At 33.5% G+C, this 12,500-nt stretch overlaps 1 protein-coding gene across 1 annotated transcript in view; it reads right to left on the bottom strand.

Moving 5' to 3' along the window:
• LOC137642417 (calcium-activated chloride channel regulator 1-like) overlaps nucleotides 1–12,500 on the bottom strand; it is a 347,063-nt gene that overhangs the window by 156,782 nt on the left and 177,781 nt on the right. The window lies entirely within an intron of this gene.

Below are 12,500 nucleotides of genomic sequence, written 5' to 3'. Positions count from 1 at the left end.
ATCCTCTTGTTATTTTCAAGTTTTTATAGTTTATATATGAAAGACTTATTTTAATGTTATTATTGTTCTCAAACTTCTTGTAGTTTTTCTCTATTTCCTTTCCTCACTGGGCTAATTTCCTTGTTGGAGCCCTTGGGCTTATAATAATAATAATAATAATAATAATAATAATAATAATAATAATAATAATAATAATAATAATAATAAAAATAATCATCATCATCATCATCATTAAGACGTGTCGGGCTATCTTGTTCCGCTGAGACAATATTCTGTATCTCTCTTTAACAGCTCGAATAGGCTGAAGCAATCTCTGTTCGATGACGTATTTTTCATGAAATCTAAAATACAAAATATGGATTTATAGTTTTGTTATTTTTCTGCTGAGAAGTTTAATTTTTCTGTCTTTTTCTTTCACATCATTGCAAGACATAATCATTTAAAAAAGAATGTTTCAGCCTATTCGAGCTATTAAAAAGGCGCCTGACATATTTTTCATGAAATTTAAAATAGAAAATATGTCGTTTTAGTTTTTTTTTATTTCTTTTTCTTTCACTTCGCTGTAAGACATCGAAATTATCTAAACGAGAAAGATTCAGCCTACTCTAGCTGTTGAAAAAGCGCCTGACATATTTTTCAAGAACTCTAAAATACAAAAAATTACGTCCTTTTAGTTTTTTATTTCTCTGCTAAAAAGTTTCATTAACTGTCTTTTTCTTTCACTTCGTTGTAAGACATCAAACTCCTATCACAGATAAATTTTCAGCCTATTCGAACTATCTGAAAACATCTGACACATTTTTCCTGAAATTTAAAATACTAAAGATTACGTCTTTTTAGTTTTTTTTTTTTATTCCACATAACTCAAAAATTGACTCATATATTGCTCATAGTCAAAGGCCTAAACTAACCCAATAATACAAATATCAAAACTATTATCAGAATAAAGTGAATTCAAGCTGAATGCAATCAATGACGAAAAATTATTTTCAATTTAATACTGCAGTAAGTTTCAACCACCTGTCCCTCTTCCCTGGTATAGTATATATATATATATATATATATATATATATATATATATATATATATATATATATATATATATATATATATATATATATATATATATATATATCAACGTCAGATATATCAGTATCATTCCGTTTTTTATGTTTATTCGTGATCTGTCTGTGTGCATATTCCTGTTGCTAAATGAATTGCTTTTTGTTTATTTCCTGAATTTAATTCGATATGATCTTTTTAAGGAGATTAAACCATGTGTTGGAACACATATGATGTGACATTAATATTTTCGAGGGAGTAAGTGCCATAACTTCTGTACCATAGTTTTCCACTGTCTTGGGTTAGAGTTCTCTTGCTTGAGAGTACACTCTGGCACACTATTCTATCTTATTTCTCTTCCTCTTGTTTTGTTAAAGTTTTTATAGTTTATATAGGAGATATTTACTGTAATGTCGTTACTCTTCTTAAAATATTCTAATTTCCTCTTTTCCTCTCCTCATTGGGCTATTTTCCCTGTTGTAGCCTCCTGCTTTTCCAAGTAGGGTTGTAGCTTAGCAAGTAATAATAATAATAATGATAATAATAATAATAATAATAATAATAATAATAATAATAATAATAATAATAATAATGGATGTTCTATCAGTAACTTGCCATGCTAGCTGAACCAGACCGTTTAGATCTTGAATGCAATACTTCTATAGTACTCTATAGTATATGAAGAGGTTGGGAAGGGCAGGTGAGGGAGTACTGACTGATTAGGCGTTATCTGGCATCCTGACATCTAAGGTCATTGACCCCGAGGTTAGGGAGGAATGGAGGGGTGAGAGAGGAGAAGGTAGATACTAGTAAAAGAAGGAGGAAAGAATAAAGACAACATGAGAAAAGGGAGATGATGATGCTGTTGATAATAGGAGATGAAATCGATAAGAGACAAGACATAAAACAAGAGGACATTTTGAGGAAAAGAAGTAGGAAAGAATAAAGATACCATGAGAAGAGGGATATGAAGATGCAGCTAGTAATAGGAGATGGAAGTGAAAAGTAAAAAGATATGAAACAAGAGGAAATTTGAGGAAAAGAACGAGGGAATAATAAAGATAACATGAGAAGAAGATGAAGATGCAGTTAATAATAGGAGATGAAAGGGAAAAAAAGAGAAGATTTGAAAAAGAATATTTTGAGGAAAAAGATTAAAGAATAAAGAGGGCATGAGAAGAGGGATATGAAGATGCTATTGATAATAGGAGATGAAAAGGAAAAGAAACAAGATATGAAAACAAGAGGTAATTTTGACGAAAGGGAGGAGGAAAGGATAAAGACGTCATGAGAAGCAATAGATGAAAATGCTGTTGATAATAAGAGATGAAAAGGAAAGGGAGATAATATAAAACAAGAGAAAGCTGACCAGAAACATCGACCCCACATAGAAGTGGGAAAAGATGGAGACAAAGAAGAAGAAGAAGAAGGAGAAGAAAGTAAATAAGAAAACTTATAAAAAATATCTTAAAGAGAGATGAATAAAATAAAGAAATAAAGCCGGAAGAATAAAAATAAATACGAAGAGACAAAGAATAGGCGATTAAGAACATGAGAGCCGCCACTAGCAACGCAGCATCTCCGCCTTCCAACAAAATGAATATCCAAGTCTTTCTTTTTCTCCTCTGCCAGACAGAGCGCCCAACCATAAAGTTGACTGACTCAAGAGCTCCTGGAGAACTCTTTCGTGTCATGAATTCAATTACCCCCATAGTTCACTCTTCTCCGAAGAGCTACAAATTGGAGATCCTGCCAGAAACTGGGAATGGTGCGAATAGAATATAACATGAATTGTTATTTATTTAATTTTTATGTATAGAGTAAGAGCATGAATTGTTTATTTAATTTCTTAATTTTTATGTATAGAGTAATAGCATGATTTGTTTATTCAATTTCCATGTATAGAGTAATAGCATGAATTGTTTATTTAATTTCTATGTATAGAGTAATAGCATGAATTGTTTATTTAATTTCCATGTATATAGTAATAGCATGAATTGTTTATTCAATTTCCATGTATATAGTAATAGCATGAATTGTTTATTTAATTTCTATGTATAGAGTAATAGCATGAATTGTTTATTTAATTTCTTAATTTTTATGTATAGAGTAATAGCATGAATTGTTTATTTAATTTCCATGTATATAGTAATAGCATGAATTGTTTATTTAATTTCCATGTATATAGTAATAGCATGAATTGTTTATTTAATTTCTATGTATAGAGTAATAGCATGAATTGTTTATTTAATTTCTATGTATAGAGTAATAGCATGAATTGTTTATTTAATTTCCATGTACATAGTTTGATATCTCGTGGGTAAGGAAGCCTGAGGCTTAATACATCGTGGATAAAGAATCCCGAGGTTTGATATCTTGTGTGTAAGGAAGCCGAGGTTTGATATATCGTAGGTAAGGAAACCTGAGGCCTGATATCTTGTGTGTAGGGAAGCCTGAGGTTTGATATCTCGTGGGTAAGGAAGCCCAAAGCTTGATATCTCGTGAGCAAGGAAGCCTGACGCTTGATATCTCATGGGTAAAGAAACCCGAGGCTTGAAATCTCGTAGGTAAGGAAGCCCGAGGTTTGATATATGGTAGGTAAAGAAGACCAATGCTTGATATGTCGTAGGTAAGGAAGACCGAGGTTTGATATATGGTAGGTAAAGAAGACCAAGGCTTGATATATCGTAGGTAAGGAAGCCCGAGGTTTGATATATGGTAGGTAAAGAAGACCAAGGCTTGATATATCGTAGGTAAGGAAGACCGAGGTTTGATATATGGAAGGTAAAGAAGACCAAGGCTTGATATATCGTAGGTAAGGAAGACCGAGGTTTGATATATGGTAGGTAAAGAAGACCAAGGCTTGATATATCGTAGGTAAGGAAGACCGAGGTTTGATATATGGTAGGTAAAGAAGACCAAGGCTTGATATATCGTAGGTAAGGAAGACCGAGGTTTGATATCTCGTGGGTAAGGAAGCCTGAGGCTTGATATATCGTGGGCAAGAAAGCCCGAGGCTTGATATCTTGTGTTCAAGGAAACCGTGGTTTAATATATCTTAAGCACCTTGATCGTAGGTAAGGAAGCCTGACGCTTGATATCTCGTGGGTAAGGAATGACACGGTCCCAGAACCGATGCTGAAGAGATAAAAAGATAACATGACAGACATCAGTGATCAGCATTTTCTTCAGAATATAAATTATCTGTCGGATTGCTTTGCAAGAACTTATGTTATCACCCCTACAGAGAATGTATCATTGATCGGATACTTCCCCTTCACAGTTTCCGGGTTTTGTTTGTTTTTCTCGTCTCCTCCCCATGAAATTACAATAGATATTTACAACATGTTTAGGGGATCATACTATCATATTACCCTCCAGCAATAGACTTTTTTAAAAAGCTTTTTCCGAACTGGAACATGTCAGGATTTAATAACTATCCTTGGATTATGATGGAATTACATCTAAATTTCTATGTTATGAATATTATAGTTTAAATATGTAGCGATATTAAAATGTGATTAAATAATTCTTTTATAATGATTAGCGACTGAAAAAGGACAAGTTAAATCTCCGGTTTATTCGATGTTAAATCCATTTTATTTAACAATACAGCGTTGGGGAAAATAGCAGATACTAAATCTATTCTAACCATGCTTACACATACACATAAACTCTCTCTCTCTCTCTCTCTCTCTCTCTCTCTCTCTCTCTCTCTCTCTCTCTCTCTCTCTGTATATATATATATATATATATATATATATATATATATATATATATATATATATATATATATATATATATATATATATATATATATATATATATGTACATATACATATATATATGTACATATACATATACTGATGATGACATTTAAAATGTCGAAACCTTTGCAATAAATATGTATGTGGCATCATTAGTGTTTCTGTTTCTCCTTATTACAGTTTTGTTAGAAATGGAATTAAAGCGTCATTTCAATCACCGTCCAACTTTACTCTTCCTCAAAAGGATAAAAAAAAAAGAAAGGGGGAGGGGGTAGTCAATTAAGGTTATGAACTGCTTTCGTAATGAAAGCTTTCAACTAATGATAGAGATATATTGGCGCTCGTTAGCGTAATTCTGTAACAGTCAGTGAAAGACATCGTTAACCTCAAATGCAGCATAAATTCAGGAATTGTGTACAAACGTGAAAATTTCTCATCGTTATAAAACCACTCGCCTAATAATATAATTAATCTAATTCATCATACAATTACTGTATCACTAATAATGTATTTAATCTAATGCCATATACAGGTAATGTATCATAATATATTACGAAAATCTAACATTTCTGTTTGATATGCAGAACCATCCTCAAGATCATAATATATAATTAGGTAATGTCTTTCCAACCTTTCGAACCTCAGTCTGGCGTTCACCAGTCAGGGACGTTACCACATCGGTCACCACTTGATCAGGGAGGTCTGTTCAACGTCTAATTTCATGAAATGAAGGAATGGCCATGGCCTCCATATCTAAGGTAGTAAGTAGACCTATCATGTTCCATGGGAACTCGTTTCGCCTGCATTATAAGGAATACCATTCCACTGCATTCACATCTACCAATACAACACCCTAATGCATAAAAGAAAATTCTTTTTCCCGCCCTTCTCCACCTCCATTCAAGCTATACAGTATTACATAAAACAACCTTTCATATTCAGTTTTTTTTCTTCCTTCTTTCTTTCTTTGGCGGACCAATAATGCCACCGCCTTTTATGATATTCTCTTTCACCCCGCGACCTATTATCGCGAGTGTGGATCTACCCTACACCAAAATGTAAACTATTTAATTCAAGGTGAATAAGTCCCTACATCTGAAACCAAGCGGAAAATTACGTTGACGTTTGGGACAAGGTGACAGGGCGAAGTATTGTTCGGTAAAGGGGGGGGGGTAAAGTGATATGAATTTACTGTATGATCTCATGCCAAAGGCCGAGAGAAGAGTGTTGGTGTAGGGACTTTAACAAAGGAAAATTTCACAAGGCCTCTGTAACTAAACAGAATAAATTGAGGTTAGTAACCGTTAGAGTGTCTTGCTTGAGGATACACTTGGGCACACTATTCTATCTTATTTCTCTTCCTCCTGTTTTGTTTTTATAGATTATATAGGAAATATTTTTATTTTTATTTTGTTACTGTTCTTGAAATGTTTTATTTTTACTCGTTTCCTTTCCTCACTGGGGTATTTTCCCTGTTGGGGCCCTTGGGCTTATAGCATCCTGCTTTTCCAACTACGGTTGTAGCTTAGCAAGTAATAATAATAATAATAATAATAATAATAATAATAATAATAATAATAATAATAATAAGAAAAAGAAGAAGAAGAAGAAGAAGAAGAAGAAGAAGAAGAAGAAGAAGAAGAAGAAAATTTGAATACAGGAGCCATCACAGCTACCAAAAACCTCACTTGTCTCTGTTTTCTGCCATTAGTAGTAACGATTTCATTGCTTTTAATAATATTCCGAAATTGTATTACTGATGTCAATAATTCCACTATCCTCTTAAATCGAATTCTAGCAGGTAGCCATTAAAAATAAATACGATTACAACCACATTTATGTAACGTAGACAGACAATAAATGTTTTTACATCTTAATACAGCTGTGACGTTGTGGAATGATCTTTCTAATCAAGTAGGTGAATCAGTGGTACTTAAAAGTTCAAACTTGCAGCGAATGATTTTATGTTGAACTGGCTCACATAACTCTCTTTTCATAGTTTATGTATGAAAGACATATTTTAATGTTGTTACTGTTCTTAAGATATTTTACTTAAATTGTTCATTACTTCTCTCGTAGTTTATTATTTCCTTATTTTCTTTCCTCATTGGGCTAATTTTTTCCTTATTGGAGCCCTTGAGCTTATAGCATCCTTCTTTTCCACCTAGGGTTGTAGTCTAGCTAATAATAATAATAATAATAATAATAATAATAATAATAATAATAATAATAATAATAATAATAATATTTAAAAATAAAAAATAAAAATAATAATAATAACAATAATTATTATAATTAAAAGAAAACAATAATAATAATAATAATAATAATGATAAAAATAATATCAATAACAACAATAATAATAATAATAATAATAATAATAATAATAATAATAATAACAACAACAATAATAATAATAAAAATAATAATAATAATAATAATAATAATAATAATAATAATAATAATAATAATAATAATAATAATACACTTATTACTACACGCCATTCTCAACTACAAAAAGCTCTTAACACAAACATTCAATTCATACTTCCAAATTCCGGGTTAAATATAGCCTTTCATACATGTAGCACAATAGTAGACGATTCTCCGACTTGGATACTTTTCAATCCCTCGTATAATCCACAGTTCTCATTCAAGATGGAACTGAATAACATAAATAAAATGGAAAGGAAAACTATCTTTATTTCCAAGTGCTACAGCGTCCCTTAAAGGGAGTACATTCATCATCATCTCCTACGCCTATTGACGCAAAAGGGCCTCGGTTAGATTTCGCCAGTCATCTCTATCTTGAGCTTTTAATTCAATACTTCTCCATTCATTATCTCCTATTTTGCGCTTTAAAGTCCTCAGCCATGTAGGTCTGGGTCTTCCAAGTCTTCTAATGCCTTGTGGAGCCCAGATGAATGTTTGGTGAACTAATCTCTCTTGGGGAGTGCGTACATTACTAGAAATACAATTATTCAAACATAATACACAGTTTTAAATGAAGTTTCTAGAAACCGTTTAACTTCTTTTTATATTCAACTTGAGACGGAAACTTTTTACTGTACTTTAAAGTAAATTTCACTTAAAATTTTCCCTTTGAAAGTATCTATTTTTGTCCAAAAACTTTTTATTCCTTTGACAATCTCTATTACGCTTTATAGAGATAGGTTTTTGTTACGCTATACAGGGTTAGCTTTTTTTCATCTTTTGGTTTCTCATACCTAGCTAACAAAAGCCCTGGGCAATGTGCAAAAAAAATATAAAAGTCACAGAGATTCTGACTTTTAAGTGATATACATGGATGGAGAAGTCTGGATTATCAACAGTTATTTATTGTGTTCCAAATTAAACTCTCACTCTCTCTCTCTCTCTCTCTCTCTCTCTCTCTCTCTCTCTCTCTCTCTCTCTCTCTCTCTCTCTTTTACAAAGACACTTTCGGGAATCTCTCTCTCTCTCTTACAAAGACACTTTCGGGAAAGTAAGGATTTATTTTACTTTCCCTAATGACATTTTTATATACATCTCTCTCTCTCTCTCTCTCTCTCTCTCTCTCTCTCTCTCTCTCTCTCTCTCTCTCTCTCTCTCTCTCTCTCTCTCTCGATCGATCGATCGAATGTCAGGATTTATCTATCTTCTTTTTTAAACATCATCTCATTTTCTTATATATGATCTCATTTTTTTCCCTATACATTATCTCATATTAATTGCAAATTAAACTCGCTGTTGTGCAGGTATGCGGCACTACCCAGTCTGAAACTATCAGCATTTTTTTTTTCCCAGTAGCGGATAAAATGGATAGAAATAATAGGATTGCCAACGAAGTAGTTACGAAAGGCTTGATTGAAGGGAGAGAATGTACAGAGGTGAATGTAAATTCAAGACAATTTCCAAGATCTCTCATAAATCTGTTGTAGCTCAACATAACTAGTCGTGCCGGATTTTATTTTGAAAGAAATAAAGAGAAGAAACTTGGACTCTGAAGGGGGAGACGGTAAGAGATTTCAGGAGTGAAATGGAAACAGACAGAATTGAGATATGTAAATGGAGCTTCAAATTCGCCTGAAGAGATATGAGATGTTATGAAAGAGATTGTGGTGCCAGCAGCAGTAAAGGTGTGTGTGGGGGGGGAGGGGGGGGCAAGTGGTAAACGGCACTATGAAAAAGAAACATGGTTTAAAGGTTTAAAGGCCGCTCATGAATGGTAGAGGCAAGGGACAGTGAAACTGCAGTATCAAGCAGGACAATACCCTAGAGACTGACAATATATATATATATATATATATATATATATATATATATATATATATATATATATATATATATATATATACATTATATATATAAATACACACACACACACACACATATATATATATATATATATATATATATATATATATATATATATATATATATATACATATGATCAGCTCCATAGGCCCCTCTTCGCCCAAGCTAGGACCAAGGAGGGCCAGGCAATGGCTGCTGATGACTCAGCAGATAGACATATAGGCTCCCCCAAATCCCCCATCCTTAGCTCACAAGGATGGTGAGGTTGCAGCGACCAAAGAAACTAACGAGTTTGAGCGGGACTCGAACCCCAGTATGGGGACCTTACCACAAGAGGTTCAGACAATGGAAAAGAGTATAAGTAGATGAATGTGGGAAGAAGATATTCTACTTTACTTTAATGACTGCTTTTCTGGTCCCATACAGCAGGGAATCCCTACTTTCTGCAAGACCTCCCCATTCCTTTCATCGTATTCATCCCAAGGCATTCAGCATTTCACACCATATATTGTTCGTTTACTATCACGTCCACATTATCAAAGCACTTAGAGAACAAGAAAGTCTTCAGTTTCCTCTTGAAAGCCTTATTATCTTCCGTCTTTCGGATGTCTAGTGGGATCTTATTGTATAGTCTCGGGGCCGCATATCTACAGCCTCTAGAGCCTACAGTAGACATATATCTAGGCTCCAATAATTTGAAACCATCTATAACTATTCTCTTGTGAACACGATTTGTTGGCTGCATAATATGTACCAATTCTCTGAGTTATCTAGGACGTCCAGTTCTGATAACATGATGGGTTATTACACATATTTTAACCACTACCAAACTAGTGAGGAAAATAGCAAGGTAAAGAGGGAAACAATGAGAATGGTAGCGATGGCAAAGGAAAATGAATGGATGATAATTATCCAGCAAAGATAATGAAGGGAACATCGGAGGGGGAAAGGATAATCCACAGAATGGTAAAGCAAGAAGAAAAGACAGACTTCATGTAGGAGAGGTGGGAATTATCAGAGATGAAAATGGAAATATCTTCAATGAGGAAGAGGAAGTCAAGAGGACAAGGAGAGACTATTTTTTCACAATTACTAAAGACCGAGAATGAGCGTGAACTGGAAAATTTTACTTCATAAGACTCATAGCTAGAGGGTACACTTGGGCAAACTATTCTATCTTATTTTTCTTCCTCTTGTTTTGATTTAGTTTTTATAATTTATAAAGGAAATATTTATTTCAATGTTACTACTGTTCTTAAAATATTTTATTTTTCCTCGTTTCCTTTCCTCACTGGGCTATTTTCTCTGTTGGAGCTCCTGGGCTTATAGCATTCTGCTTTTCCAACTAGGGCTGTAGCTTAACAAGTAGTAATAATAATAATAATAATAATAATAATAATAATAATCAGAGAGAGAGAGAGAGAGAGAGAGAGAGAGAGAGAGAGAGAGAGAGAGAGAGAGAGAGAGAGTGGAGTAAAAATGCTACTAAGAAAAGAAAAGTAAATAAAGGTACAAGGAAGTCTCATATAACAATAGAAATGATTAAGACATTGGGAAATCTAACCAAGGAGTGGATGCGCTTAATATAGGAAAAGGCCAGGGATATAGAGGCAATGCCAAGTGACTGGGAAGATAGTTGGATGATTAAATTGTATGAACAAAAGGGAGATGTGTTAAACTGTGGGAACTACAGAGGAATAAAGCATTTTGAGCATGTATTCAAGATACTAGAAAGAATAGTAGAAGGAAGGATGAGTGTGTTTTTATATATACAGCAGCAGTTTGGGGTAATGAATGTAAAGAGCATAGTGGATGATATTCTTATAGCAAGACCAGACCAAGAGAAGTCTATAGAAGGGAAAATGATAGTTTATAAGTGTTTTGTGGATCTTGAAACGGTATATGACAGCGTACCAAGGTTAGTCTAATCGAAAAAGAGGGGAGTGACAAAAAGATTGGTAAGATATGAGGGGGCAAGAACCCCCATACAAGAGGTTGGCCTCTTCAGCTATCTGCTCAATGTCTATTCTTGTTTCTTGTCATTATATACAATATGTCTCCAGAATTAAGGAATAATAAAGATTTGTGGAAACTAGGGTTGCTGACGATTTAGTCATTATAGCAGACAAAGAAGAATAACTGCAAGAAAGGTTTTCAGCACTAAAGAGTCCTAGAAAATAGAAGAAAAAAAGAGAGAGAGAGAGAGAGAGAGAGAGAGAGAGGAGAGAGAGAGAGAGAGAGAGAGAGAGAGAGAGAGAGAGAGAGAGAGAGAGTAATGACTAATAGTTGAGAAAGATATGAAGGAGTAAACATTCAAGCTGAATATAGGACAGTTCTAAAACAGAACAATGAATTTAACATCTTGGGATCAATAACAGCAGAGAATGGAGGTATTAAGAATGCAGTGAGACAAAGAGTGAAAGGAGCATGACGTAAAAGGAGAAAAGTAACTGGGGTTGTTTTATAGAAGAAAATGCCATTAAGGCTCAAAATAAAGATTTAAAAGACAGTGATCAGGCCCGTACTGTTATATAGGATAGAAACTTGGACTGTTGGAGAGAACCAAGATGAGGATGGTAAGATGTACTGCCGGAATATCACTACTGGGAAGAAGGGAGAATCAAGATAAAAAAAAAAAAAAAAAATGTATGGTACATCTAAAGCTTGGGGAAGCTCGTCTGAGATACTAATGCCATATAATAAGAAGGGAGAAGGTGGAACTAATCAGGAGAGCTTATAAAAGGCCAGTGATGGGGAATAGGAGTATGGGACGTCAGCGGTCCATGGGTAACGTGACCCTGGGAAAAGAATATGTTAGAAATAGAAATAGATGGAGAAAGTTAACTTGAACGGCCGACCCTGCAATACAGTGGGACTAATAATGTTGAAAGACGATATATATATATATATATATATATATATATATATATATATATATATATATATATATATATGTATGTATATATATATATATATATATATATATATATATAAATATATTATATATATATATATATATATATATATATATATATATATATATATATATATATATATATATACATACACACACACAAATATACATCATTAAATCAATGATGATTACAATTTCATACGAGCTTATAGCCTCAAACAACATATACGAAATTCAAATTAATTTTAGTATCCTCCTGTGTCTAGAAGGTAAAAACGCTTTCCTCCCTAGACGAGGCTGGACTGGTGGAAATCTCTTTATGTCGGTAATGGTCAAAGTTCGTCAGTTCTAGAGCTTATGACAAAGCTGCACAGCACTGAAACTCCGAAGCCCTTAGTCCTTAATAAGCCGCGTTGGGTAACCAACCAAAGATCTCGAAAAGTGTAAAGGACTGAGCAGTT

The sequence above is a fragment of the Palaemon carinicauda genome, chromosome 6, assembly GCF_036898095.1.
Source record: "Palaemon carinicauda isolate YSFRI2023 chromosome 6, ASM3689809v2, whole genome shotgun sequence".
Lineage (NCBI taxonomy): Eukaryota > Metazoa > Arthropoda > Malacostraca > Decapoda > Palaemonidae > Palaemon > Palaemon carinicauda.
This window is presented reverse-complemented; position numbering and strand designations above follow the sequence as displayed.